At 36.2% G+C, this 25,676-nt stretch overlaps 1 long non-coding RNA gene across 2 annotated transcripts in view; it reads right to left on the reverse strand.

The window, feature by feature from the left end:
• Positions 1-342: 342 nt before the first annotated feature.
• LOC149555536 (uncharacterized) overlaps positions 343-25,676 on the reverse strand; it is a 106,929-nt gene continuing 81,595 nt past the window's right edge. Inside the window, exons 6-11 of one of the 2 annotated variants that reach the window (XR_016364511.1) lie at positions 3,194-3,272; positions 2,763-3,077; positions 1,910-2,548; positions 1,589-1,723; positions 1,135-1,350; positions 343-916 (exon numbers count right to left, since the gene is read on the reverse strand). This is a non-coding gene — a long non-coding RNA (uncharacterized LOC149555536). The remainder of the gene's footprint in view (positions 917-1,134; positions 1,351-1,588; positions 1,724-1,909; positions 2,549-2,762; positions 3,078-3,193; positions 3,273-25,676) is intronic. The other variant, XR_016364512.1, reaches the window with a different exon arrangement.

The raw sequence follows: 25,676 nt of genomic DNA on the forward strand, positions 1-25,676 counted from the left end.
AACTTTATTGCAAAGTATTGATTTGACTGCATGAGGAAATCTGGTTTGATTTGATCGCAGAAAGGAAACCTCCTTTGATTTCGAGAAAATTTGATTTAGAGAAAATCTGATTTGGTATTCAGAGATATGATTTTGAGTGATAGTTTCCAGCATGAGGAAATTCATTGAATGGTAAGTAGTTTTGTGGTTTTGGCGCTGGACAGATGTGGGGTCCATTTGGGCTAATCAAATTAAGATATAGAAATGAAGAAGAGCTGCAGTGGAGCTGGAGTCCCTCTCTAATAAAAAATATAGGAGTGAAACAGTCACTGCTATTGCTTGGTGCAATTATGAATGACAATATAGTAGAAACAATTATTGAATATACAAGTAAATCAGTCTGTAGCTAGGATGTACATATGTAATCTTTTGGACACTGTTGGTGAGTGCATTTCTTTCCCAAATAGCCTTTGGAACCCACACTACTTTTGCAAATAAATTAGCATGTATGCCTTGTAGTGTTTGTTTCAAAAGATGAAAGTCCTCTTTTTACATTACAGAGACAGCCCCAGTAAATCCTTTACTGATAATTAAAAACAAATAAAAACACTATAAACAAAGAACTAATTTTGTGCAAATAATTATTAAAAACAAATCAAAGAAAATCCTAAAATCCATTAAGAGAACAGGAACAAAGGGTATTGAAGCTCCTGTGCGTTCAATCAACAAGAAAAGTATCACAGCACACTCATCCCTTGTCTGGGTGATGGACCCACTACTCATGCTCCATGGAATTCTCAGATTGATAAATTCTCATTAGACCTGCCCAATAAAAAAACAAGTTATAATGAAGAAAACCATTAAATCTTGACATTCTGGATTGAAAAAAAACAATCCAGGTGTGTCGCTTGTGTGAAGCTCAGCAGTCAACAAAAACCTGTCAGCATACCAGATGATAAGAATCATTTCAAACTAGCATTAAAGAACACTAAAAAATAGAAACAAACATACATTTGCTCAAACATATTACACAATAGAGTTATAAACCTTCACAACCAAAGCAATAATTGAATTCCAGAACAGTAATCAGTACAAGAACTTGTCAATTATACAATTAGAAAGAGAGACTAGACAACAAGAAGGTTGAAAAGTTACCTTCACAATCAACCATAACCATTCTAGGAAGTCCTCGAGGGTGTGACTTAAAGTCAGCCAATGTATCAAATTCCTTGCAGGCGTCGTGATTCTCCTACTCTAAGTCACAGTCCTGATAATTGATCGACCATATTGAGGGATACCGGAATTGTCTATAGCACAATTGTATGTGCCCTTAATATAATCCAGTGAGGTTACAACTAAATTGTTCTTCTCCTGCAAAAATTTTCCCATGGTTGGGGATGCAATCCAAGTCATTATTAACAACATCAATGCCAACAACCCATAGCAACATCAAATCTTTTGGGCACACTACAATTAATTAACCTTGTATTTAGAGAAAATATATGGAAAACATTAATTTGGCAGATACTGGCACACATTTGCCAACTCTTCTCAGTAGAAGGTGAGATCACTTAAAAGAATAACCTAAAAGTGAGGTCGGTTTGTCTACCTTTTGCTAGGAAAGCAAGACATTTAATTGTGGACCTTGCATTAGAAACAATAGCCATCTCAGACTTATAAGTCTCTTCATTAACTCCAACCACAATAATAGGGGGGTCTGCTGATGGAGCCGAAATCACAACCTCTTTAGGGCCATACAGTCGCAAAACAAAATATTAAATACTACAATCAATTGTAAAATACCCAAGAAAAGAGCCAAAAGTTGTTTCTCTATTAGTTTAGGTTTTCAAAAGGAAAAGAACATTATTCAGAACATCATATGTGTTGTCCACCTATCGAATGAGTTCCCATTAACCCCAGAAATCACTACCTTAAGATGTGCACATCTGCCGTTTCAGCTGTAGTAAATACAAATGACTCTACAACATAATCAGCTCCAAAATCATCCCATAGAATCTCTACAGGGTCCTGACACAAACAATTTGGAGCATACTTTAGCATACATCTTTTGCAATTTCGCATTGAGTATACTAATCTTGAAGTGCAAGCCTCTTGGAAGTAACTGTAATCTTGTGGCCATCAATTTCAAGTGTTTTATCATACATGCTACCCTTGTATATGCTGTGTTCTGTATTGTACTTGAACATGTCTGCCTGCACCAATGTAGTGATCTGCACCAGCAAGGGCAATGAAGGGAGCTTGAATTCAATATGCTGAGGCCTTCGGCTGTAATGAGTACAGGAGAGTAAGTACAAAATCTGATGTAAGAACCCCAACCAGTTCTAGCTCCAACACCATCAAATTACTTCACTTATTAGATGTTTGACATTCGTCAAATACTTTGCATGAAACCTCTATCTTGTTGTCCTTTATTATTTAGATTACTTTTGCTTGCTTGTAATGGTTTCAAATTTCGTTAAGACGCTTGCAATGGTTATTAGATATCCAGGCAAAGAGCTAAAGTATAGATCCAACCTTTTTTGACCATTCAAGTGCATACATATTATTTCTACACATAAAATGTGAAACTACAGTCAGTAGACATGATAACTAAATATCAATGAGACAACTCTTGACATTCAACTCCTTGTGACTCCAATAATATTAGAATTTAATGCAATTGATTACAAACTGAAATGCCAAGCAAGGCCAATGATTTGCAATTATGGTATTTGCAAATTATTATAACAGCTATCAAATAAATTGCAATTATAAAAAATAACCTGTATGTAACTGTCACATAAATTGATTGCAGCAGTTAGGTAGGATGAAACCACATACAACTCCAGCACAAAACCAAATTGCAGCTCCTAGTCTAAGGATGCTGCCCCCTAAGCCAGACGCCACTCCGCCAATGAGATTATGGCTGTTGAAAGGAAGCTCCAGCGGCTGAGATAACTCATACGGCAGTAGGAAAATGCATGCCAGTGGCATGTGAATATCACAGCAGGGTAAATGTACTCAGTGGCGTTGAATATATTGCGATCGATTGGGTAATCAAGTGCCCAATCACAGCCTCAAACACCCAGTAGGAAGTGCTGCCCAATGAATGCAAATGAATGACAATTCTAACACCAATTTCAGAACAAATTGGCCACCTAGCTTGATAAATATTGGAGCGATACAGACACCAAACTTGCAATACCAAAATTACCTTCTAGTCACAATGATCACCGTCATAAAGGCTGAAAACATAGATGCCCCAATTCAGTCCAGAATACTGATTGAATTTGCTATATAACAACAGAAAATTAATGCACAGATCAAGATGAATCAGTCCTCAAGAAATCCTTGTTGAAAAACTTCAACAACTTCCCAAAATAATAAGATCTATAGCTAAGAGAATGATTTCCTTTTTCTCAAAGTAAAGCTTTTATAGTCAATAAAGATGACTTCCTCAAGACATCTTTCACTTAAAAGTCTCTTTGATGGTTCGTATGGTGGTTGATTGAAGAGTGGTGCACGGTAGGGACAAAAGGTTTCCATTGTACAATAAAGAGAGGAAGTGGTTAGGGCATATGGTGGTTAGGGGTAGAGACTGAGGGAGCATAAGTGTGTGTGTGTGTGTGTGTGTGTGAGAGAGAGAGAGAGAGAGAGAGAGAGAGAGAGAGAGAGAGAGAGAGAGGCGAGGTCGTAAAGTGGAGGGAAGAAGGATTGCAGAGTAAATTGTACAGTGTAAGGGGAAGGGTATTGTGGTGTACGAAGTGAATGGTGTAGGTTGGGTTGTGTTGAGGTGTATACGTAAGTCACCTACATTCAACATACAAGTACTTGAGACAATTCAATGGATGATTAGGACACATATACTATCAAGGTTGTACAACGTTGGTGGACATGTAGTATGGTGAGGGGGAATTATTCTCGTTCATGGATTGTAGAGTGTTGTCCATCATACTTGAGTGACCTTGCCGCCATCTATCGAGAATGTTGTTTCAGTATTGCGACGCAAAGATTATCAATTGCAATTATTTTGTATAGACAAAGGGATTATGATTGATGCCACAAGAATACTTCAAATTTGCAAAACATAATGAGATCTAGATTCAGCAAATCTAAAACAAGCACTATAGGGAAAAAAATTGGGTGAGGGTTGAATCCCACCAAAACTGCAATAACCAAGTAGGTAAGGCCTTCTACTTTCGAAATGGTGAACAATACAAGAATTGTACAGAATTTTATATACAATAAAAACCAAGTCGCATACCTACAACTAACTCAATAGACATATATACCCTGTTGAAGGAAACAATCATGAGAGAGAAACAATGTGCCGACACATGATACGACAAACACCTATGCGTATGGCAAGAAAAAAGAAGGGCACAAGATATATATAAATCAACTCATACCCCAAATAAAAAATTATTTTATTTTTATTTAGTGATGGGGATATTACAATCCTCTTGTACCCCAAATTGTTTGCCCTCAAGCAATTGCAAATCTACTTCTGGAAGACCTTCTATGATCAACTTCTTCAGTTTGGAATTAGGCACAAAGTAGATCTTATCGCTGTAGTAAATGATATCATAAATCACTTTGTATCTATCATCTTATATATAGCCATCCATCAGTTGACATACAAAAGCATTTTTGGAGCACTCGACCAACAAATGAGCTAGCCAGTCATTCAAGGAATGGGGTATAGCATTGACTACAACATTTTTTTTGCCTCTGCCATGTTGAAGTTAGATTTTGGGATCATATTTGGTTTAAAAATTGCCTCCATCTTCTTGATTGTATCTTCCATCGGTTCTTTATTTGACGTTCCTCTTAGCAACTCCTTGTCATCTGTCTCAAATTATAAGTCAATCCTCTTGAAGCTTTGGTTATATTGATCAAGGGTCTTCGTCCATTGGATGCTCAATATGATATCGATGTCAACTAGATTTATGGAAAAGTAATCATCTGTCAGTGTATAGTTTTCCATGGTATTGCTCAATTGTGGTCACGTGAGTGTAGGGTAACAAATTTCCTCCAACAACCTTAACCTCAAATCCTCCATGCTCTATTGCATGCCAAGCCTTATTAGCAACCAATGATGAATTGATGAAATTGAGTTTGGCACCACTATCAAACATGATTTTGACTTTTTTTTCATGAAGTATATGCCATGTACCTTGAAGATACTACTTTCAATTGTCATAGTGAGGGTCGCAATGAAACCTCCTTTTGCACGAGGGTGGCAATTCTCTCAACCTTGTTAGTTTTTCACCTCGCCCTTTAGAGACTCGACTTTCTTCTTCATAACTAGGTAACACCTCTGTCATGACCCCATATGGATATATGTCTAATATAAATATATATAGAATATAATTATATGATAACATCAATCAATAATATGATATTATAATAATTAATAACCAAATAAGCAAAACAAATTTATATAAGAATAAATTTGATTGAACATTATTATAATCTTAAATAATATTACTTAATAATAATCGATACTCTTATTATTATGTGTATTCATTATTATTATGTAATAATATATCATTATATCTAAGTTAAAGAAATTAGTTTTACGTGTATACATTATATACTATATACTATATATATATAGTCTTAAAAAATAATGTCTATTATAATAATCTATTATCATTCACTTTATTAAGAATGCATTAAAAGGTTGGTGAGACGACATGTTGTGGAGTCACGTCCCTCCATGGATCATGACTCCACGGTGATGTATTTAATCACCTTCTTGCCCGCAGCCAAAGATATATAGGATGGAATGGGAAGGATTAAGCACAAGGCAGATATAAGTGAGGGAAAAATAGCGGATAGTATGAAGACCATCGGGCAGAAAGGTACGGAGAACAGGCCATGTACAGTGATCTCCTGAATTGTCCAAGCTTATGTAGAGTATATTCCACCAAACGGGAGGAAGATACGTGTTCAGGCAAAAGGCGAAGGGGGAGTGGAACGAAGTAACAAGAGGAATCACGATACATAGTTTAACGTAGAGCAGACAGTGACGCTGCTACATAGCCTCAAGGTTGGATCGAGACAAAAAGATTAAAGTTCACACAACAATTAGATCCTCGAGCGTAGGTAAGGCACGAGTATAACATTTATAATTCTTAAATTATGTTTGGAGATTAAATTACCAATTAATAATTAAGGAATCTTTAAGGTTTAAAGATATCAATATTTATTGGAAAGATTATAAATATAAGCCAAGAATGCATGAGCATCAATAACTAATCAGAGATGACATCAAGAGGTTGCATGGTTAGAGGGTGATCATTCTAGAAAAGCTATAGGTTATATTTCCTCTTACGTGATCAAATCCGATTGCTTGCAAGATTATAAGAAGATAACTCAGAAAAGGCGATCATACTTGTATTGGACCCGCCGATTCTTCATATAGTTAGCGATACGGTTATTGGTCTCATTAGGCACGATTACTCTGTAGATCAGAAAATCTGACATTTTCATCAGCATTGAGAACATTTATAATTATCAAGAAATACAGGGATACAATAATCTTTAACAGAATTAACATTAATAAGGAATTTGTACCGCTGAACATGGAAGAGGGCACTGAACATAGAAATAGAGTATACAACATAAGTAGAAAACTATCAAGGCACCATAGCATAGCATAATGTGGAGCGTAAGAAATAAGGAGTATCACATACTGATCCCTTTATTAAGCAATATGTCATGAATCAATCATAGGTGATATGAAACATAGGACATAAGACATTGCAACAAAGTATGACATAGAATAGATGAATTGAAACATAACACCCAAGCATAGAAGAATAATACTTAACAAACACCGAAGATAATAAGGAATATGTTCCTTATTCCCTCCTCCATACTAGCACCAAAGCATAATACATAGAAACATATAAGATATGCACTAAGACATTAAAAGGAGTAAATCATTCATTTGAAGATAAGAGGAATATGAGGCAAAGATATTGAACAAGAAGGATAGAAGGATATAAAAGAACATTCTAAATTAGACATGAAATATAAAGGAATATATATATATATATATATATGAAAAGATATAAAGACATAGATATTAATATATCCCAAGGCTATTATGAAATATAGTAGAATATATATATGAATAAGTAAGAGATAGACGTTTTGATCTATTGAATATTGAAGATTCCTAAAGGATATTATGAAATATATAAGATCGACATGATATGCTATAAGCTATTGAAAATGTATATAATATATGGTGATATATACATCAGAAAAAGATATAAATATATGACATATAAACAAATATTGCAATACAAGAATATTGTATTAAGATATATTCTTAAGATTAGATAACATTAAGAATGCATTCCGGTTATAGTACAGAGGGTCTATCACTCGTCCAAAATTACGTAATCTCAGATAGGGAGTTGGTGGAGGGAAAGACGGAGTAATTTCGAGCGCTTGATGGATATCCTCCAAGGAACCGCTTGGAGCTTGTTTCACACGCCCTCTGCACCGTCATTCTACCATCAAGATGATCGTAACAAGGAGAAGGGAAGTCGTCTGTGTACTATAATAAGGAATTTTCTAAATGAACTCAATAAATTAAATTAAATACTCATCTTCTCAAGCACTTTAATAATAATGAAGGTTATAGGTTGCTAATTATTGGATGATTCCCTAACCTATGCTCAAATTTTGGGCTTTAGGTCAAAGGGGTAAAAAGGGGTCATCACAACCTCAATGTAGTGAGTCTTTCCCTTGCCAAGACAATGGTGACCCAATCTTCATGGTTTTTTCAACTGAAGCAAAGTCTCTTCCCTCGAAGCGCTTGTCAGGAATCTTCATCTTGCGGAGGCTTTTCCTGAATTATCTCCTTAACTTTGTCTTCCTATAGGGGAGGTATGGAATAGCTATGTTGATTTCGGAAGATGTGATGATGTCACACACCTTTAATAGCTTTGTTGCGTGTCCATGGGTCCTTTGATCCTGCCTCTCAAGGGTTCCCTCAGCCCATCCATGAATAACACGATCCAACGTCTCTCCAAGATGTTCGTGATCATTACTAATAGCATTTGGAACTCTGTGATGTAATTGTCTATTGTACTTGTTTGTCTTAGCTGCCCCAAATCTTTGAAGTTTAGTTTAGGGTCCTTCTTGTGGAAATGGTTAATGAGTCTCTTAGTGAACTCAATGTAAGAGGTCACTTGGTTGTGGCTGAGAGTGACCAATCCATGGTGCCACCAATCATGCACCACTTCTTTTAAATTGAGTGTTGTGAACTTGATTGCTTCCTCTTTAGGCATCAAGTTGAGCTGAAAATAGGTGTTCACCATTAGAACTGAGGACTGCGTAATGATTACTCGAGGTCCTTCCAATGTTGATAAGTTTGCTTTTTCGATATTTATCTTGAGGTCATTGTTGTGTGGATATTTTGCAACTGACAGTTTTGGGTAAAAATTCAGTCACAAAATAGGATGACTAGACTTAGCATGTGAGACAAAGTCTCTCCTACCTTAAAGGGAAGGCTCCCCCTTCTCACCATTCCTTGGATGAACTCAAGGTAAGAAAGAAGTCGAAAGATTTTCATAAAAGGGTGTTACCAATATTCTTTCCTCTTAACTTTTAGAAAAGAATCCACTTACCCGTGGAGAGAGTAATGGGCAGGGTGAAATCTCTAACTACACTTTTAATCTAAAGTTGGAAACAGTGATACCGATAAACTAACACTAACTCAAAGCATAGCTAAAAGTGTACCGGTTTGGCTCTAAGTCTTGTTTTAACCTATTCTAGAAGAATGACTTCTACCATTGGGGCACAAAGACTTCTAGAAGTAGGGAATTCTAACTATTTTTTGTGGATTTGAGATGGTAATACAAGCTACAGTCAAAGCTCCTAGTCTGTGTATTGCCACAACCACTCCCAGTCAAAGCTTCGGTTTTGATTGCTTTTTAAATCGCTATGCTCTATTCTTGAAAACACAATAATAACATGAATCAAAGACAATAGACACAAATTACAGTAAAGCTTCTAATTTGCTCTATCACAATTGTTTCCAGTCAAAGCTTTGAATCCAGTTGCTTCTTTTTTATTTAGTTTTCTCCCAAATTCCTACTACACAATCAAAGTTATGCTTGTACAAATGCGGTAGATCTTTTTTGCATACAACACCAGATGATCTTTACAATGAGGGGCACTCCTTTATATAGGCACAGGAGTTGAGAAAAAGATGGAGGAAAAAGTAAGAGCAATTCAACCAACTTTGACTCAATCTAACTAATGAGAGAAATTATTGGGTTACATGCAACTCGTGTTACATGTAATTATACATGTAAGTCATATTACATGCAATTACACATTTTCATGTAATACATCCTCTTCAACTTAAAACATGAAAGAAGAAGAAAGATGACGGAAGAGAAGGAAACAAGCCTAGGGATTGTTTTGAAGGGCCTTGTACTTAGCAATGCAATCCCAATTGATCATAAGATTGGAAGTTCTTGTATTTTGTGTCACTGCATTCACTTTGATAACATGGTGTTGCATCTTTTGATAGCCTATGATTCTCTTTGATGAATTTTCCGTTGTCATTTGAAAACTTGATGTGATCAAGCTTTTTTTCGTTCAAGCTGTCATGAATTCTCCTTTGTAGATTGGCACATTATGGAGTCTCTGACATTTTGAAAAACTTTTCGATGGTGTTTGAATGTAAATTCAAAACAACTTTCCTACAAGCATCTGCAACTTCTTTTATTTATCCTTTTTTTTTTCTTTTTTTCTTTTTTGAAACAAAGTGCTTGGCACATTCCCACACAAACTCAGGTTCTCAGACAACCATTGGGAAAAATGGAGACCAGAAGAATTCTCACTTTGATTTGAAGTGCACCTTCTTTACTAGATGTCTTCATTCTTTATAGAAATCCTAACATATCTTGACTTGCTGCAACATGAAAGTTTCAATGGGATTGAATCCATGAAAGCTTTGAGATTTGAGTTACATTGATGAATCTATGAGGGGTGGGTTTTCAGAGTATGGAATAAATACCTATGGAACACATGTAATGGCTGTAAATGAACTGGAAAGCATAGTTTTTGGATGGAAAGGGCCAAACTCAGACTTGGAAGGATGGATATGCTTTGAAACATGAAGGTGAAACGCATGGGAATGCGTGTGAATGAAGACTTAAATTTTAAAAAGTGACTTGGGATTTCAAGATGTCATTGCACGGAAAGTGGATTACATGTATATGCAACATGTATTGAGAAACAAAAAGTGAGATGACATGGGAATGTGGTTGGAGGAGGAGCTTACACATAAGTACGGCTGACGGATGAGATGAAATGCATAATGAAAAAGGAAGTGAAATGACATGTATTTTCTCATAGAGGTGTAAGTGCATATGGAAGGAACGAATGCAATATAACTTGAGGCGAAGTGAACAATATAATCGTCTTGGTGGAAAAGTAAAGTCAAAGTACATGGGAAAACATGCACATGACATTTTTGACCTTTTAAAAAGTGTCTTTAAGTCAAAAATGGTTTTTAGACATGCGATTACACGTAAGAATTTTCATGTAATTGTGACGTGCGAGTGGGTACAGAAAGTGAGATGAATGAAAATGGAAGAAAAAAATGAGATTACATGCATGTGCGGATGGTGAATGAGATGAAAAACATGTAATCGCATTTGTCGAATGAGATGTGAAGTGCTGTGACATGGAAGATGGAAATGGAAAGTGATGATACTTGCACATGAAATGAAACAAGAACAAGTTCGTGGGAAAGAACTTATAACTTCTCCAAAGTGAAGAAAACCGAAAAGCAAGCATAGAAAACACAAAAACTTCAAAAGAAAAATGTACCTTTGGCAAATGACTCAAATATGTCAACAAGCAAAGCACTTCAACATGCAGTTTCGAATTTGGAGTTTGGGGAAAAACCAAAAACATGAAAATGAACAATTTCATCATTTTTAAAGGAAAATGCAATTTCCATGGCATCAATTTCAACAAGTGGCAATCATCAAGCAATAATGTGCATAAAATCAGCAAGATAAGCACAAATTAAATAGCAAGAAAAAATATGTCCACTTACATAAAGATTAAGTGCCAAAAATGATGGAAAGAGAAGTTCCAAAGTTGAAAATTTCTTCAAAAACACTTGGACTCTTTCAGACTTTGCAATTTCAAATTGGAGACAGCAGCAAAAGAGTCATTTTTACATGCCAATACCCAAAACATGCCCTAATATAGCTCAAAATCCCAACGTTTTTCATAAATGCATGCACATGAGACATTTTTCTCCAAAAACGTTCTCCAAGGCAAGCAACAAAAACGTTTTGGCTATTAAATACCAAAATGTGAGTTACAATGTAATGTAAAACACTTAAAATGCCAAATCAATTCCTCTTTGGGCCAAAACTAGATTTTTTTGAATTTTTTTCCAAAAACGTGCCCTTGAAAGGAGTTTGAAATAATTTTTTTTAGCAAGATAAATCAATTTTCATTACTTGAAAACCCATGGATAGGCAAAAACGACCCTAGTAGAGAAAATCTCGTGACAAATCATGAAATAAATCAACCATAATCTTCAAAAATAGGTTCTTGGAGGCTCTTTGTATGTGTTCTTCCAAAAACATGTTTCTCAAGAGCAAACACATGAACTTTATGAAAGATCCTTGATGGATGCCCTTGCTGATCAGACAGATTTCTGATTTATAAAGCCAAATAATAAATCCAATGCAGTTCCAAGGAGCTTACATCCAACAATGATGCCAAATTGCTGCAAATGGCAGCCCTAAGACTGCAAGGAATCACGTTCCAACTGAAAGAATCAATCTGCAACGCTGAAACCATAAATCTGCAACCTGAATCCACAATAAAGAATGGCGTACTCTATCCCTGATAGCAACGCACACTATCTGAAGAATCCAATGCCAATAACTGCTGAGGGCTACGTCCCAGCCAATCCAAAACCTAGGGTTTGCGTCCTGGATGAAGAATTGCTCTCTCAAAGCCAATTCACAAAAACAAGTTTTTAAATATGCAAAAAATGATCTTAGAATGAAGCTTCCATCTCCTTATAACCCTCTCTCAATTGCAAATCGAACCCTAAGTGTCTCCAAGTGGTGTTGTGTAGTGAAAATGTTATAATTTATTATTTTAAAGTGGTCATGTTACTAGAAAATGACCTTTTTTCTCATAGATAGAATTCCATTCACTGAAATGCCCTGAGACCAAAGAGAAAGATTTAGAGAATTTTGAGACCTTTCCAATGAGCTATCACACCATAGGATACACATCTACATGAGGCCAAAAAACCCCTTATTACTCCAAAATGGCTAAAATTTAACCTTATTTAATTAATTTAATCACCAACTTAGGAAATATTTAAATATATTAAAATATTTCCCAAATGGTCCCAAAATGACTAATCAAACATGAATCTGAGCTTGTCACCTGTCTGTGACTGATGCCGAACAAGATGGATCAACTGGCAGTCCATCCCTAAAATCTAGGGATGCTCCTAAAAAGTAGGAGATTGCCCCAATCAACCAAAATTGAGTCCCAATGACTCTTCCCTACTGTGTGCACCTCTGAGAGAACTATCACTGTACTGGGAGTTTCTCCTAAAAAATAGGAGATGCACTCTAAGTCTCCAAAATGTTCGCCGAGGTCTCCAAATGCCTCCTAAACCACTCCTAGTCAATCCCTACAAATTAGGAATCACTCTTAAATTGTAGGAAACTGTTGTCTACTGCTCCAAACCACTTGGGAAGCTCATGCATGACTCTCAAAGCCCCTGGGTTGGTTCCCTCTATGCTCTGCTGGCCTATGGGAACCAGATAATAGACCAACCTTGCTAGAAATGTTGTCACTAAGGAGGGGCAAAAATTGGGGACATGACAGTCCTCTCTTCCCAAAGATTGCTTGTCCTCAAGCAATGTCAATCCAACTCCACAAACATTAGGCAAGTCCATACCATAACCAAGAATGATCCCAAGGTCCCAAGCCATCCTGGAAGGTTTGTAGTTCCATCTTCTAGAAACACTGTCCTGCATTGCACCCAAACAAGTAAACTCATGAAAACCCCCTGAAGGAAGAGCAAACAAATATTGTACTAACTCTGTCAACTCCTCAATGAATTGCTCTCTGAAAGAACCAAATTGGAACACTAAAGGCGAAAACTCTAGTAAGCCTACATTGGCTTCCACATCCTCAACTATTGAACTGCAAATCCAAGTGATTCCAGGATTCCAAATCCGCCTGAAAAGGGAACCACCATGCTGACGCTTCGTCACTCTGATATAAATATTAGTGAACCACAAGTTGTGAAGCAATTCATTAGGACCCTGAAGCACCAATGTATCAATGAGACCAGGGCCTGGATCCCAAACCAAAATACCAAATGTACTGAATGAGATGAAGAAGTATCTCAACCGCACTCCATGAAACATACATACAATGAAGCAGACTAGCAAGGTGTGAAAGTGAACTCCCATAAACCAGTATTCCAACCCACATGACCACCTAACAATGCTGCTCTAATTCTGACCAGCAACTCGAATGATATCATAGACGTCATCATACCAATGCCAAACAACAAATGTCCCAAAGAAACACTCCTCAATGCCCTCATACTAAATCATGGATGTGGTCAATGCCAAGTCAAGTAGTAAATGATTCCAGCTTGGACAGCCATTAGTCCATAAGGAATCGAAGACTATGGAATCACCAAACAACAAGGATACCACTGCCATATCAATGGATGTAGATGACAAACTTGAAGATGAAGTATGTATGCCATCATGAGAAAAACCAAAGCATGTATCATTTGTACCCAACATTGTAGGATTATCAATTCTTGAATCCCATATCGATTTGAGAAATGTTGCTCCACCCAACCACTGCGCTACTCTGCTGTAAACATCTGTATACCAAAAGTGAAGCAACTCAACATGAATCCACTGAAGAAATGCCCAACACATGTTGATACCAAGATCCCAAATCTTTGCACTGACACATCCCTCTGGCATGTTGATACTCATTATGTTGCTGTTGTGAAACTATACCTCATCTAACCAACTAAGAACTTCACTCCAAATGAAGCCACAATTACTACTAACAACCAATGCTGTTAGGAATTCACAAATGAGCCAATCATCGGCAAAGAAAGTTTGTTGAATACTTTTCCAAGTCTTCCAAACAGCTGCTGCAACTTTACCTATATTTCCACAATTTAGTGTGTCTTCATTAAAGGTTGTTAAATAAACGTTTTGTTTAACCATGTAACCAACGAAGTCCCTTATATTTTGATCTTGAAAGCCCAATGTAATATTTAAAAAGTTTGAATCTTCAATCAAAAGGTACATCGCTGCCCTATCATATGGAAGAGGTGATAAACACAATAATGAATGAGAGATGTTTCTAATTCTCAACAAAGACAGGCTCTTTGTGGTTGGTCCACTAGGTATGCAACTTAATATATCATCAACTCTTGGTAGGGAAGGATCAACTTCGCACTTGAACACCCCAACTTGAATGTAACCAACCCAAGGTTCAAAATTTGACTCATGAAATGAAAGAGAATTGCTGTTCAAAGTCAGAAAATCAAAAGTATGTTCATACCTTTCCACAATGTTTTTGTAGTCTTCTCTTGCCTCTCCTCCCAAGGTAGGTGACTCCTCTAAAGGTGCAGGTCCATGGGGTGTGTTCAAACGAATATAACATGTCCCATTAACTGCCTTAGCTGCCCAAAATCTGATCCATACCTCTATCTCCATAACTGATATGTTTTCCATTACTAACAAACTCCAAGGTGTAGTATGCCAAACAAACCAAACATTATCAAAATGCAATATCTTCTTCGTAAGAAGCCTCTTAGTCTCCCTAATCATCTCTTTAAGAAAAGATGTTTCATATGATCTTAACAATTGTCCTTCCATTGTAGATGATGCATGACTAACCAAATTAGAATCAATAATGTTCCATTCTACACAAATGAAAATAACACTTGTGGCTGGTCCATCAAGTGTGAAACTAATATCATCATTGTTTGGAGCCTTTAAGGGGTTCTTTAAAAGAGGAACGTCATAAACTTCATGATGCAAACTAGACCAAACTGAGTTTTCTAAATTATAACTTTTTTCCTCTTCACACATCTCAACATGCTCTTCTTGTGGACTTACCTCAAGAAGCTCTTCCCTTGTATGCTCAACATCCTCACTTTCTTCCCTTGGAAGAAATAAGGATCTAATGTATGACTCTCTTTGTCTTCTTGCATTATCAAGCTGATTGCATCTTTCCTTGACCTCTTGTAAGTGTTGTCTTTCTTGGGCAGCAAGCATCTTGGCCTTCTTAGCTCTATGTGACCATCCATTGCACGTCTCTTAAGCCTTTTTCACATCTTCCAAGGTGGGGTAAACACAATCAAAACCTTTGTGGTTTGAATCCACAATATAAATCTCATGTGCAACACTCTTAACCTGAGTGCCATCATAGGAAGACTCAACAACCTGATTACCTTCATGTGAAATGGATGATACCACATGACTAGAGCTACTATTGCAAAAATTAGAATAGGTATCAGACTTTGGAGACATGCTTTCAGCATCCCTAATGGACTGATCCATGATTGTAATCTCTTCCATTTTGTGATCAAATTGATGAATCAATGGTGTGCTATGTGTCTCCTCCTGATCTAGAGTTATTTCTTCTTTAGGAATCCCACATGATGACTGATTTTTGTTTTTCATAGGCTGCAACTCAAATGATAACACATCTTCATGTCTTTCTTCTGCATACCCTGCAAGTGACTAATCCATTATGGTGTTTTTGTTATAAACATGGATAGGTTGACACAAATCTTCTTTCTCACATGAAAACATATCATCCACTATGGCATGGTATTCCTTTTTTGCAAGCTTAACCTTATGACAAATTTTTGGATGCATGTCAATGTAATCTTTGAAATGAAAGTTCTCTCTAACATATTGAGGAAGAGTATTATACTCCTCAAGTATGCTAATTACTTCCGTTTTCCTGTCTAGTGGCAATGGATCCTTTCTAAAAGAAGATGATGATCCACTAGCATGTCCAAATTTCCTTGACATGGAATCATTGAACTGCTGCAATTGAAGCTTGAATTTTTGTTGTGATTGTTCCCATTCTTTCCATAGGGTTATATCTCTTAACAATTTTGCCATAATGAACTACCATGCTGACCAACTGAAACTAACATGCTAGAGCAAAAATCGACCCTGTACTGCTAATATGAATTATCAAAACTTTTGTTCCAGTACCCAGATTCCAAAATGAATTATCAAAATTTTTTAGCTAGTACCCAGATGCTGAAATGAATTATCAAAACTTTTTATCCAATACCCAAATGCCAAAATCTGTTGTAACAATTTCTCACAAACCCTACAGGCTGGTAGGATGTAGGCTCTGATACCACTGAAAGATCCCTGATGGATGCCCTTGCTAATCAGGCAGATTTTTGATTTATAAAGCCAAATAATAAATCCAATGCAGTTCCAAGGAGCTTATATCCAACAATGATGCCAAACTGCTGCAAATGGCAGCCCTAAGATTGCAAGGAATCACGTCCCAACTGAAAGAATCAATCTACAACGCTGAAACCATAAATCTGCAACCTGAATCCACAATAAAGAATGGCGTACTCTATCCCTGATAGCAATGCACACTGTTTGAAGAATCCAATGCCAATAACTGCTGAGGGCTACGTCCCAGCCAACCCAAAACCTGGGGTTTGCGTCCCAAATGAAGAATTGCTCTCTCAGAGCCAATTCACAAAAACAAGTTTTTCAATATGCAAAAGATGATCTTAGAATGAAGCTTCCATCTCCTTATAACCCCCTCTCAATTGCAAATCGAACCCTAAGTGTCTCCAAGTGGTGTTGTGTAGTGAAAATATTATAATTTCTTGTTTTAAAGTGGTCATGTTACTAGAAATGACCTTTTTCCTCATATATAGAATTTCATTCACTGAAATGCCCTGAGACCAAAGAGAAAGATTTAGAGAATTTTGAGACCTTTCCAACAAACTATCACACCATAGGATGCACATCCACATGAGGCCAAAAAACCCCTTATTACTCCAAAGTGGCTAAAACTTAACCTTATTTAATTTATTTAATCACCAACTTAGGAAATATTTAAATATATTAAAATATTTTCCAAATGGTCCCAAAATGACCAATCAAACATGAATCTGACCTTATCACCTGTTTGTGACTGATGCCGAACAAGATGGGTCAACTGGCAGTCCATCCGTAAAATCTAGGGATGCTCCTAAAAAGTAGGAGATTGCCCCAATCAACCAAAATTGATTCCCAATGACTCTCCCCTACTGTGTGCACCTCTGAGAGAACTATCACTGTACTGGGAGTTCCTCCTAAAAAATAGGAGATGCACTCTAAGTCTCCAAAACGTTCGCCAAGGTCTCCAAATGCCTCCTAGACCACTCCTAGTCAATCCCTACAAATTAGGAATCCCCCCTAAATTGTAGAAAACTATTGTCTACTACTCCAAACTACTTGGGAAGCTCATGCATGACTCTCAAAGCCCCTGGGTTGTTTCCCTCTATGCTCTACTGGCCTATGGGAACCAGATAATAGACCAACCTTGCTAGAAACGTTGTCACTAAAGAGGGGCAAAAATTGGGGACATGACACTTTAGTGCAAAACTCACCTTTTGGTGTCCATAGCATATATTAAAAACGTGCTAAGATGCAAATAGTACCTTTTTTGGAGACATTGCATATTTTAAAATATGCATTTAGCTTAAAACTTGCCTTTTTGGGGTGATTGCATATTTTAAGTGAAAACTCACATTTTAGATGCAATAGCATATTTAAGTTATAAAACTCACCTTTTTGATGTCATTGCACATTTCAAGTGAGTTATATGCAATGCCATCGGAAAGGTCCACTTTTATTGACTTTTACATGCAAAGACATGAAAAAGGTTCACTTTTGATGGGTTTATGTTTCTAAGATGAATTTTATATGCAATGACATGTAAAAAGTCCACTTTTGATGAATTTTATGTGTAATGACATATAAAATGTCCACTTTTGATGACATTAAGTGATTTAATAAGCACATATCAATTTAAATTCATTAAAATATTACTTAAGTGGGATATAAATTATATTTACATATCATATTAATAATATAACATGTAAATATCATTTAAAAAGTAATATTTACTAGAGCACTTGATTTAAATGCTAAAAATTAAATTGAACATTATAGTTAATATAATCACTTAAGTGAAAAATGAAATAGTAAACTCAACTTAAAAATATAACATAAAGTGAATGTCAAATTAAAAATATAACATGATATTTTTAATTCATGCTATTGCATCAAAAAGTTTCACTTTTTGGATACTAAAATGGCCATATCTCTTGATTGACAACTCCGATTACGCTCTAAATTAGATCGAATATGTTGGGTGGATATTTTGCAACTGACAGTTTTGGGTAAAATCAAGTCGCAAAATAGGATGATCGGCCACAACATGTGAGATAGAGTCTCTCCTACTTTAAAAGGAAGGCTCCCCCTTCTCACCGTTCCTTGTATCAACTCAAGGTAAGCAAGAAGTAGAGAGATTTTGTAAAATGGGTGTTATCAATATTCTTTCTTCTTATCTTTCAAGAAAGAATCCACTTACTTGTGCAATGAGTAATGGGCAGAGTGAATACCTAACTACACTTCTATCTAAAGCCAGAAAAGGTGATACCAGTAAACTAACACTAACTCAAAGGCTGGTACCAGTTTGGCTCTAAGTTCAGTCATACTTCTATATGGAAAAATCTTTACAAATGGGGCATAAAGACTTCCAAAAGTAAAGATATCATAACTATTTACTATTTTACGAATTAAGAAAAGAATATAAGCTACAGACAAAGCTTCTAGCTATATATTTCTTCTCTAGTTGCTTCTTAACTCTTTTATATTCAATTACCAAGAGTGCAAGATAACATGAATCAAAGATAATGTCTGTGAATTACAGACAAATCTTCTAATTCACACAAATAACAATCTAACTCAATCAAAGTTAAGTCTAAATTGCTCCTTTGTATTCACTTTTCTCTCAAAATAGTGCTACACAAACAAAGTTTTGCTGGCACAATTTCTCCAAAGCTCTCTTGTATACAATAAAAGATAAAAGATGATTTTACAATGAGGGGGGCACTCCTTTATATAGGGATAGGAGTTGAGAAAAAGATGGAGGAAAGTGGAAGCAACTCAACCAATTTTGACCTAGTCTAACTAGAAGAGAAATTATTGGGTTACATGCAACTGCACATGTAACTCACATTACATCTTTTCATGTGCATGCAATTCGCATTACATATAATTACATCTTTTCATGCAATGCATTCTTTTAGACTTGAAAATAGAAATAAAGCAAAAACAACAATCTTAAAGATTGTTTCTCAATGCCTTGAACTTTACGATGACATCACACACTATAGGAAGATCAGCAATCTCCATTGTCTTAGATATAGCTTCAATCCTCATTGCATCTGTATATGCTGATTGTACAACCTTGAAATTTGTTGTCACAGAATCTAACAAGTTCTTTGTTGAGGATCTATACAAGATAAACTTATTCATTGTGTGTGAACCAAAATCTTTAGAATCCACATCAGCATTGATCTTGATTGTAAATTCTGAACTTACCCTTTCAACTACAATGAGATTACCATGTTCATCGAGAACTTGGCATCCCATTTGTTCCAACTCACAAGTAACACCTATTTCAATTGCTTGACAATCTCCAAAGGCCGTGTGCAACTTTGTAATCAGCTTCCTCAATGTTTCTTCTTAGTAGCCAAAAAGTCCTTGAAATCTGAAGAACATTTCACATGATGGAAGAATGTCACATGAGACCAAGTCATCTAGATCAAATGTTGCAATTTCATTCCAATAATTGAGGGTTTCCTTCAAATCATCTACTTCTTGAGTCAAAGAAGAGATCAAGTTTCGCTCCATTTCATTCATCTCTTTGATAGGCTTAACAACTGCAAATGTTTCTGTGATAGCTCGAATTCCTTCAAAGATGATTTCCCCTATCCAAGACTTGGCAGCCTCAATCAGCTTTCCCTCCTTAGATGTCTGAGACATAACAACTGCAATTTGAGAAGATGGTTGCCGAATGACCTCATTCAGGCGAGAAACCTCCTGTTTGAGTTGATTTTCTTCTCCCATAGTTCATGATTGCTTTTTTGTACATTGGCTAATGCATCTTGAGCATCTTGTAAACAACTCAAACGTGACTATTTTCCGATTTCAAACTTAGTGAATTTGTAATCAGAACGAGTAAGTTCTTCAATAGGTTTGTCCACCAAGGGCTCAACAACTTCTACAAATTTAGTTTTATCCGAATCAACCAAAACCCTTGAGACAATCTTATCTTTGAAAGATTTGGATTTGGTTTTCTTGATAGGAAGATTATTTGGAGATACAACCACTTTTCTTGCAGGCAAGCTAAAACTTTCATCCATAGAAGTACGTACAATGGAGACCATCGACATTGATACAGATTGTATCTCTGTTGTGATTGAACAAGATTCAGTCTATATAGCTGAAGGCATAGGAGCATGATGAGAGGACTCCGTCATGAAAAGCTCAAAACTTGTCAAAGATGTATCAAGTTGAGAAACTTGACCACTTGTAAGAGTTGGAAAATTCTCAAATACATTTGCCAAATGCTCATATTGTTTATTTGCGAGGATGAGAGGAGCAATAGAAGAAATAGGAAGAGTCATTGTATTGACTTACGAGACTAGAAATGGAGTAAAAGTAGTGGAGAATGAATCCACATCATCATCTACTTCATCCAAAAAAGGTGCTTCATGTATGGACAATGCACGAGTTTGTGTAGGCCTTGGGGGAGATATGATCACGACTTCCCCTTCTTCGTCTGTATCTTGTTCCTCTGATTCTTCCTCTGATTCTTGAACTAGTTCAGAGATCTAAGATGGCTTAGATCTCTTTCCACCCTTTAATTTGAATTTGAGGGAATCCTTAGCATCAGAAGAGGAAGCACCATCTTTTCCTATAATTTCCAGCTGTGACTTTCTTCTAGGAGGGCCAAAGCTTCCACAATCCAGACCCATCTTAGGATTTACTCTTTTTAGGCCTTTAATCTTCAGCCACTTGTTGGTGTTTACCAAAGTGAATAATAATCTATCCAAGATAAATGTACATTCTTTTTGTTGCCATTGAATAGGAATAGGGCACCTCTTATCAGATTTGGCTTGAAGAAATTTCGGGTCAAGAATGTTGTCGTCATCTTCAACTGGAAATTTGAAAGAATCTCTAGCATGTTAAGATTATGATATTGCTATCAAGATTTAAATATGTGATTGAGTTGAACTCATTGACCCATGTTTCATGACTAGTGATTCAACATGAATCCATCTCTCATGAGAATAAATGGAACACTTAGCACTCATTGGATTGAGGTGGTGCTCACAGGAGTGAAGCAATGGGACTTCCTGAGAGGTCACCCATCCCAGTACTACTCCAGCCTAAGTGAACTTAACTACGGAGATTCCTCAATGGTTAAACCCAAAGCTTGCAACCCCATTTGCAAAACCTTCACCAAGTGTTGTGCCTTATGAGCCATTCATTAGAAAGCCCCTTAAGCTCATCAATTGATAAGTAGGAGATAGTTTCCACAACAAGTCAAATTGTGATTTTGTTGTTTGGATTTAACTGTGTGATTTTGAGCCAAACACATTGACCCGTGTTTCATGAGTAGCGGTTCAACACGAATCCATCTCTCATGAGAATAAATAGAACACTTAGCACTCATTGGATCTAGGTGATGCTCACAGGGGTGAAGTATCAAGACTTCTTGGGAGATCACCCATCTTAGTACTACTCCAGCTTGAGCGCGCTTAACTACGGAGTTTCCTCCATGGTTAAACCCAAAGCTTGCAACCCCATTTGAAAAACCTTCACCATTATGTTCCAGATTATAGAACTAATTACTTGCTATACCTTGTAAGGTTTCAATAAAGAGCCTTATAGATATGTCATCATGTTCAACACCAAAAACTTTGTTAGAAGTTGTAATCTTTCCTTGGTGTATTTATAAACTAAGGTTAGACTTCCTTTCTTTATTGTTGTAATATATTAGGATATAAGCCAAGGTATCCTAATATATTTCTTTTTTGTCCTTTTTCCACTACATCTTATTTTGTCATCTAGTGGAATATGTGAGAACAAATATATATTGTAATTTCTAATTTTAGATTATTCCTCCTTAAGAGGAATCTCACACTTGGCCTCACACACTTATGAATGGTGGCATTCATAGACACGGGAGTTACATTCTAACTCCTCTCTCTCATCTCTATTTAAGAGATGACCCTCTTCTCTCATTTAACAACGAGGTTTCTTCCTCTTCTCAATTATTGTATGAGCCATTGCTCTCTTGCTCTCTCTCTTTTTCTTCTTAGGCTTTTCATGCCTCATTCATAATGTCACAAGGGGTTTTTTTTGCTTTCCCCTTTCCAAATATCTTGTCTCATGGTGTTGGAGCTTTGAAGCTTTCTCTCTCCTATCTTATGGTAATATCTTTTCATGCATTTACTCACTTAGATTCTTTCGTGGTATTGCTTATTTCCATATTTCTTTTTCCATTTCTAACATGGTATCAGAGCAGTTTAATCTTTGTTTTGAGTGTTTGCATGAAGGTACGATTCAAAGGAGACTCTCGAGAGAGATTTCACTAATTTCTTCTTTAATCTTCTTAAGATGGAAGAAATTGAATTTTTTTTGAGTTTGGCTGGTTTATCGCCAAACCTGATTAACTTTTGTTTGCTCTAATTTGTGCAGGTTACTTCTTATTTTCTATTAGTTTTCATCTAACTCCTTTGGAAGGCTTGCCGCCAAAGCGTTCACAGTTTGTTTTCTAAAAATTTATTTGCTTAAGAAATGGCTCTCTGACTATATATCGTGCTTTTATGGATTTGTTTTTTTTTCCATGAACTACTCATCTGGATGATGGTTTTATCTATTTGGCGGAAGCACTAAGCTCGCTTGTGCATTATTTGGCGGAGGTCTTTGTACGTTTTTTAATTGCTTAATCATTACTTTTATTTCTGCATGTCTTGCATGCACTGTGTTTTGTATCATTGCTCTTGGAATCGACATTTCAGCCTTTTTCCTCATTGAACTCCTCCGGATCGAGTATCCGGGAGATCAACTGCAACTTGGCCCCTTTTATGAGACGTCGGGACTCGATATGCGTCCCCTGCACTTCATCTTAGGGTTTCCTACTGTGCTCATTTTTGCCTCCGAGAGAGGCATTGCGGTGGCAAAGGCAATCGTTGAGGCCAACGAGGGAGACAATGGCAGTATTAGTTTGGGTTTCAAGGAAGTAGTGCGCCTCTATTACTCTTCCCCTCGGCTTTACCGTATTTTCCTGCAGCTTCCCACGCTGCTTGGCAATTCTCGCTCACCTTCTCTGAGTATTGACTCCCGCTTAGTGGGGAAATCATGGTAACTCTAATATACTTTCATATTCGCAAGTAATGATTAAGTAACATTACATCTCCAAGCAGAGACAGAGACAAGGGCTCGTCGTTGCCAACCAAGGAGGAGAATTTTCTCTTGTTGCACTACGACTAGTCGACCTGCAAAAGCTTTCATATTTGCCTAAATTTGATACCTCTGCCACAAATTCTGAACCCATCATTACTTTAGCTAGGAATCTTACTGCCGTGGCTGCACATCTTCTGGGTATCAGAACTTTTATTCCAGCTGTGTCTGTCACTTACTACTGTTGGAGTTCTTTCCAATTTTTGAGTTTTTTATATTAAAGCCGCCATTACTAATCTTTGGTGTAGATCCTTTTCTAAATAATGAATAGTCAATGGCTGCTTGTTACTATTCTAACAGTATTTATATTATTTTTCCATTTTAATTTTTGATCAAGCATCAAGGTAAGTACCTCAAGTCTATTTCTTTTAGAATAAGTATTTATGTTTCATCAATAATTTGACTTCATGTGAGCTAGATATGACCTTGTTTCATTGTAGGATTTCATATTTTATGTATATTTATTCAAACATATATTGGGGCCCACATATATGCCCAGATAAATATATAATTTATGACTATAATATTTCAGAAATTAATACATACCTTTGCAAAATGAATTAAATACTCATGTTTACCCTTAATGGAGTTTTATACCTGATATCTATATTTAGTTGATCTTCCTTAAATCATTTTACTTAATTGGATTATGAGTAATCTTACACATTTGCCTTCATTTTGATATTTTGTTGTGCCCATAGTTGCACTTTTATGCTTTTATAGCATTATTCTATGCCCATGTTGGCACTTTATGGTTTTATACCATTGATATACATGATTTATATGATTTTTTTGAGTTGCATAGGGAGCTTAATATTTTTTCAAGGATAACTATGTAGGTCCCCTCAGTATAACTGATACATAGTTTCCTTATCTGGCCCATGGAGTATCCCTCCATCCTATATTGGTATGCACTCATTTTATATGGAGTTTCCCTCCATTTGATCCTATTTGTTCCATTTTGATAGGATAATATTTTTATGGAGTTTCCCTCCATGTTGTTCCATTTTTGTTCCTCCATGAAGAGGATGCTATTATTGGAGTTTTCCCTCCAAATTCAGATGATTTGATCCAATTTGAAGGCAATATGTTGTTATATCCTCATAATCCATTCTTTTGATTATCCTAACAAAAATCATGATAATTCTACTTTGATCAGCATGTCTCTCCTTTATGTTATAATGATCTGCATACTTTATTGCTTAGATCATGAGTCATGCATGTTATGGATTGATCACCCATTAACTTGCAGTGGGATGATTCATTAAGTGGACTATCTATATCCACATGATTGATACAATGTTGATGCACATATCATTAGTTGGCCTTGTCTGTGGTCATTTGTGCATTAGTATAATATACTTTTCATGAGAGCATTGATCAAGCTTTTTACTCAATTTGTCCTTGTTGACAATTTTTTGAGCATATACTTTATCTTGATATCAGGTTATCTCCATTGTTTTCTGGTAACATGTTTTACTCATTGTTTCTCTATGAGAGTTTTATTATCCTTATTCAAAAGGATTTCGAATTTGCATATATGATGGCATTCTACTTGTGGATATTTGTCTTGTTGTTCTTTTTTTTCAGGTAATCCATCAAGGAACCTTCTCCAAGATGTGTCTATGCTTCCACTTGATCACATTCAAAGGACTCATGTACTTCTCTTGGATCTACAAATGTTCCATATGGCTTAAAGACAATCAAATTACTTCATATTGAAGACTAAGATGCAGATTTTTGTAAAAATTATGGGTTTAATACCCTTTGATGTAATTTCCCCAAGTAAAGATTATAGGGGGGTGTTAGAAGTTGTAATCTTTCCTTGGTGTATTTATAAACCAAGGTTAGACTTCCTTTCTTTATTGTTGTAATATATTAGGATATAAGCCAAGGTATCCTAATATATTTCTTTTTTGTCCTTTTTCCACTACATCTTATTTTGTCATCTAGTGGAATATGTGAGGACAAATATATATTGTAATTTCTAATTTTAGATTATTCCTCCTTAAGAGGAATCTCACACTTGGCCTCACACACTTA

This window comes from Cupressus sempervirens, chromosome 5, assembly GCF_028749045.1.
Source record: "Cupressus sempervirens isolate cs-2001-9-10 chromosome 5, ASM2874904v1, whole genome shotgun sequence".
Taxonomy (NCBI): Eukaryota; Viridiplantae; Streptophyta; class Pinopsida; order Cupressales; family Cupressaceae; genus Cupressus; species Cupressus sempervirens.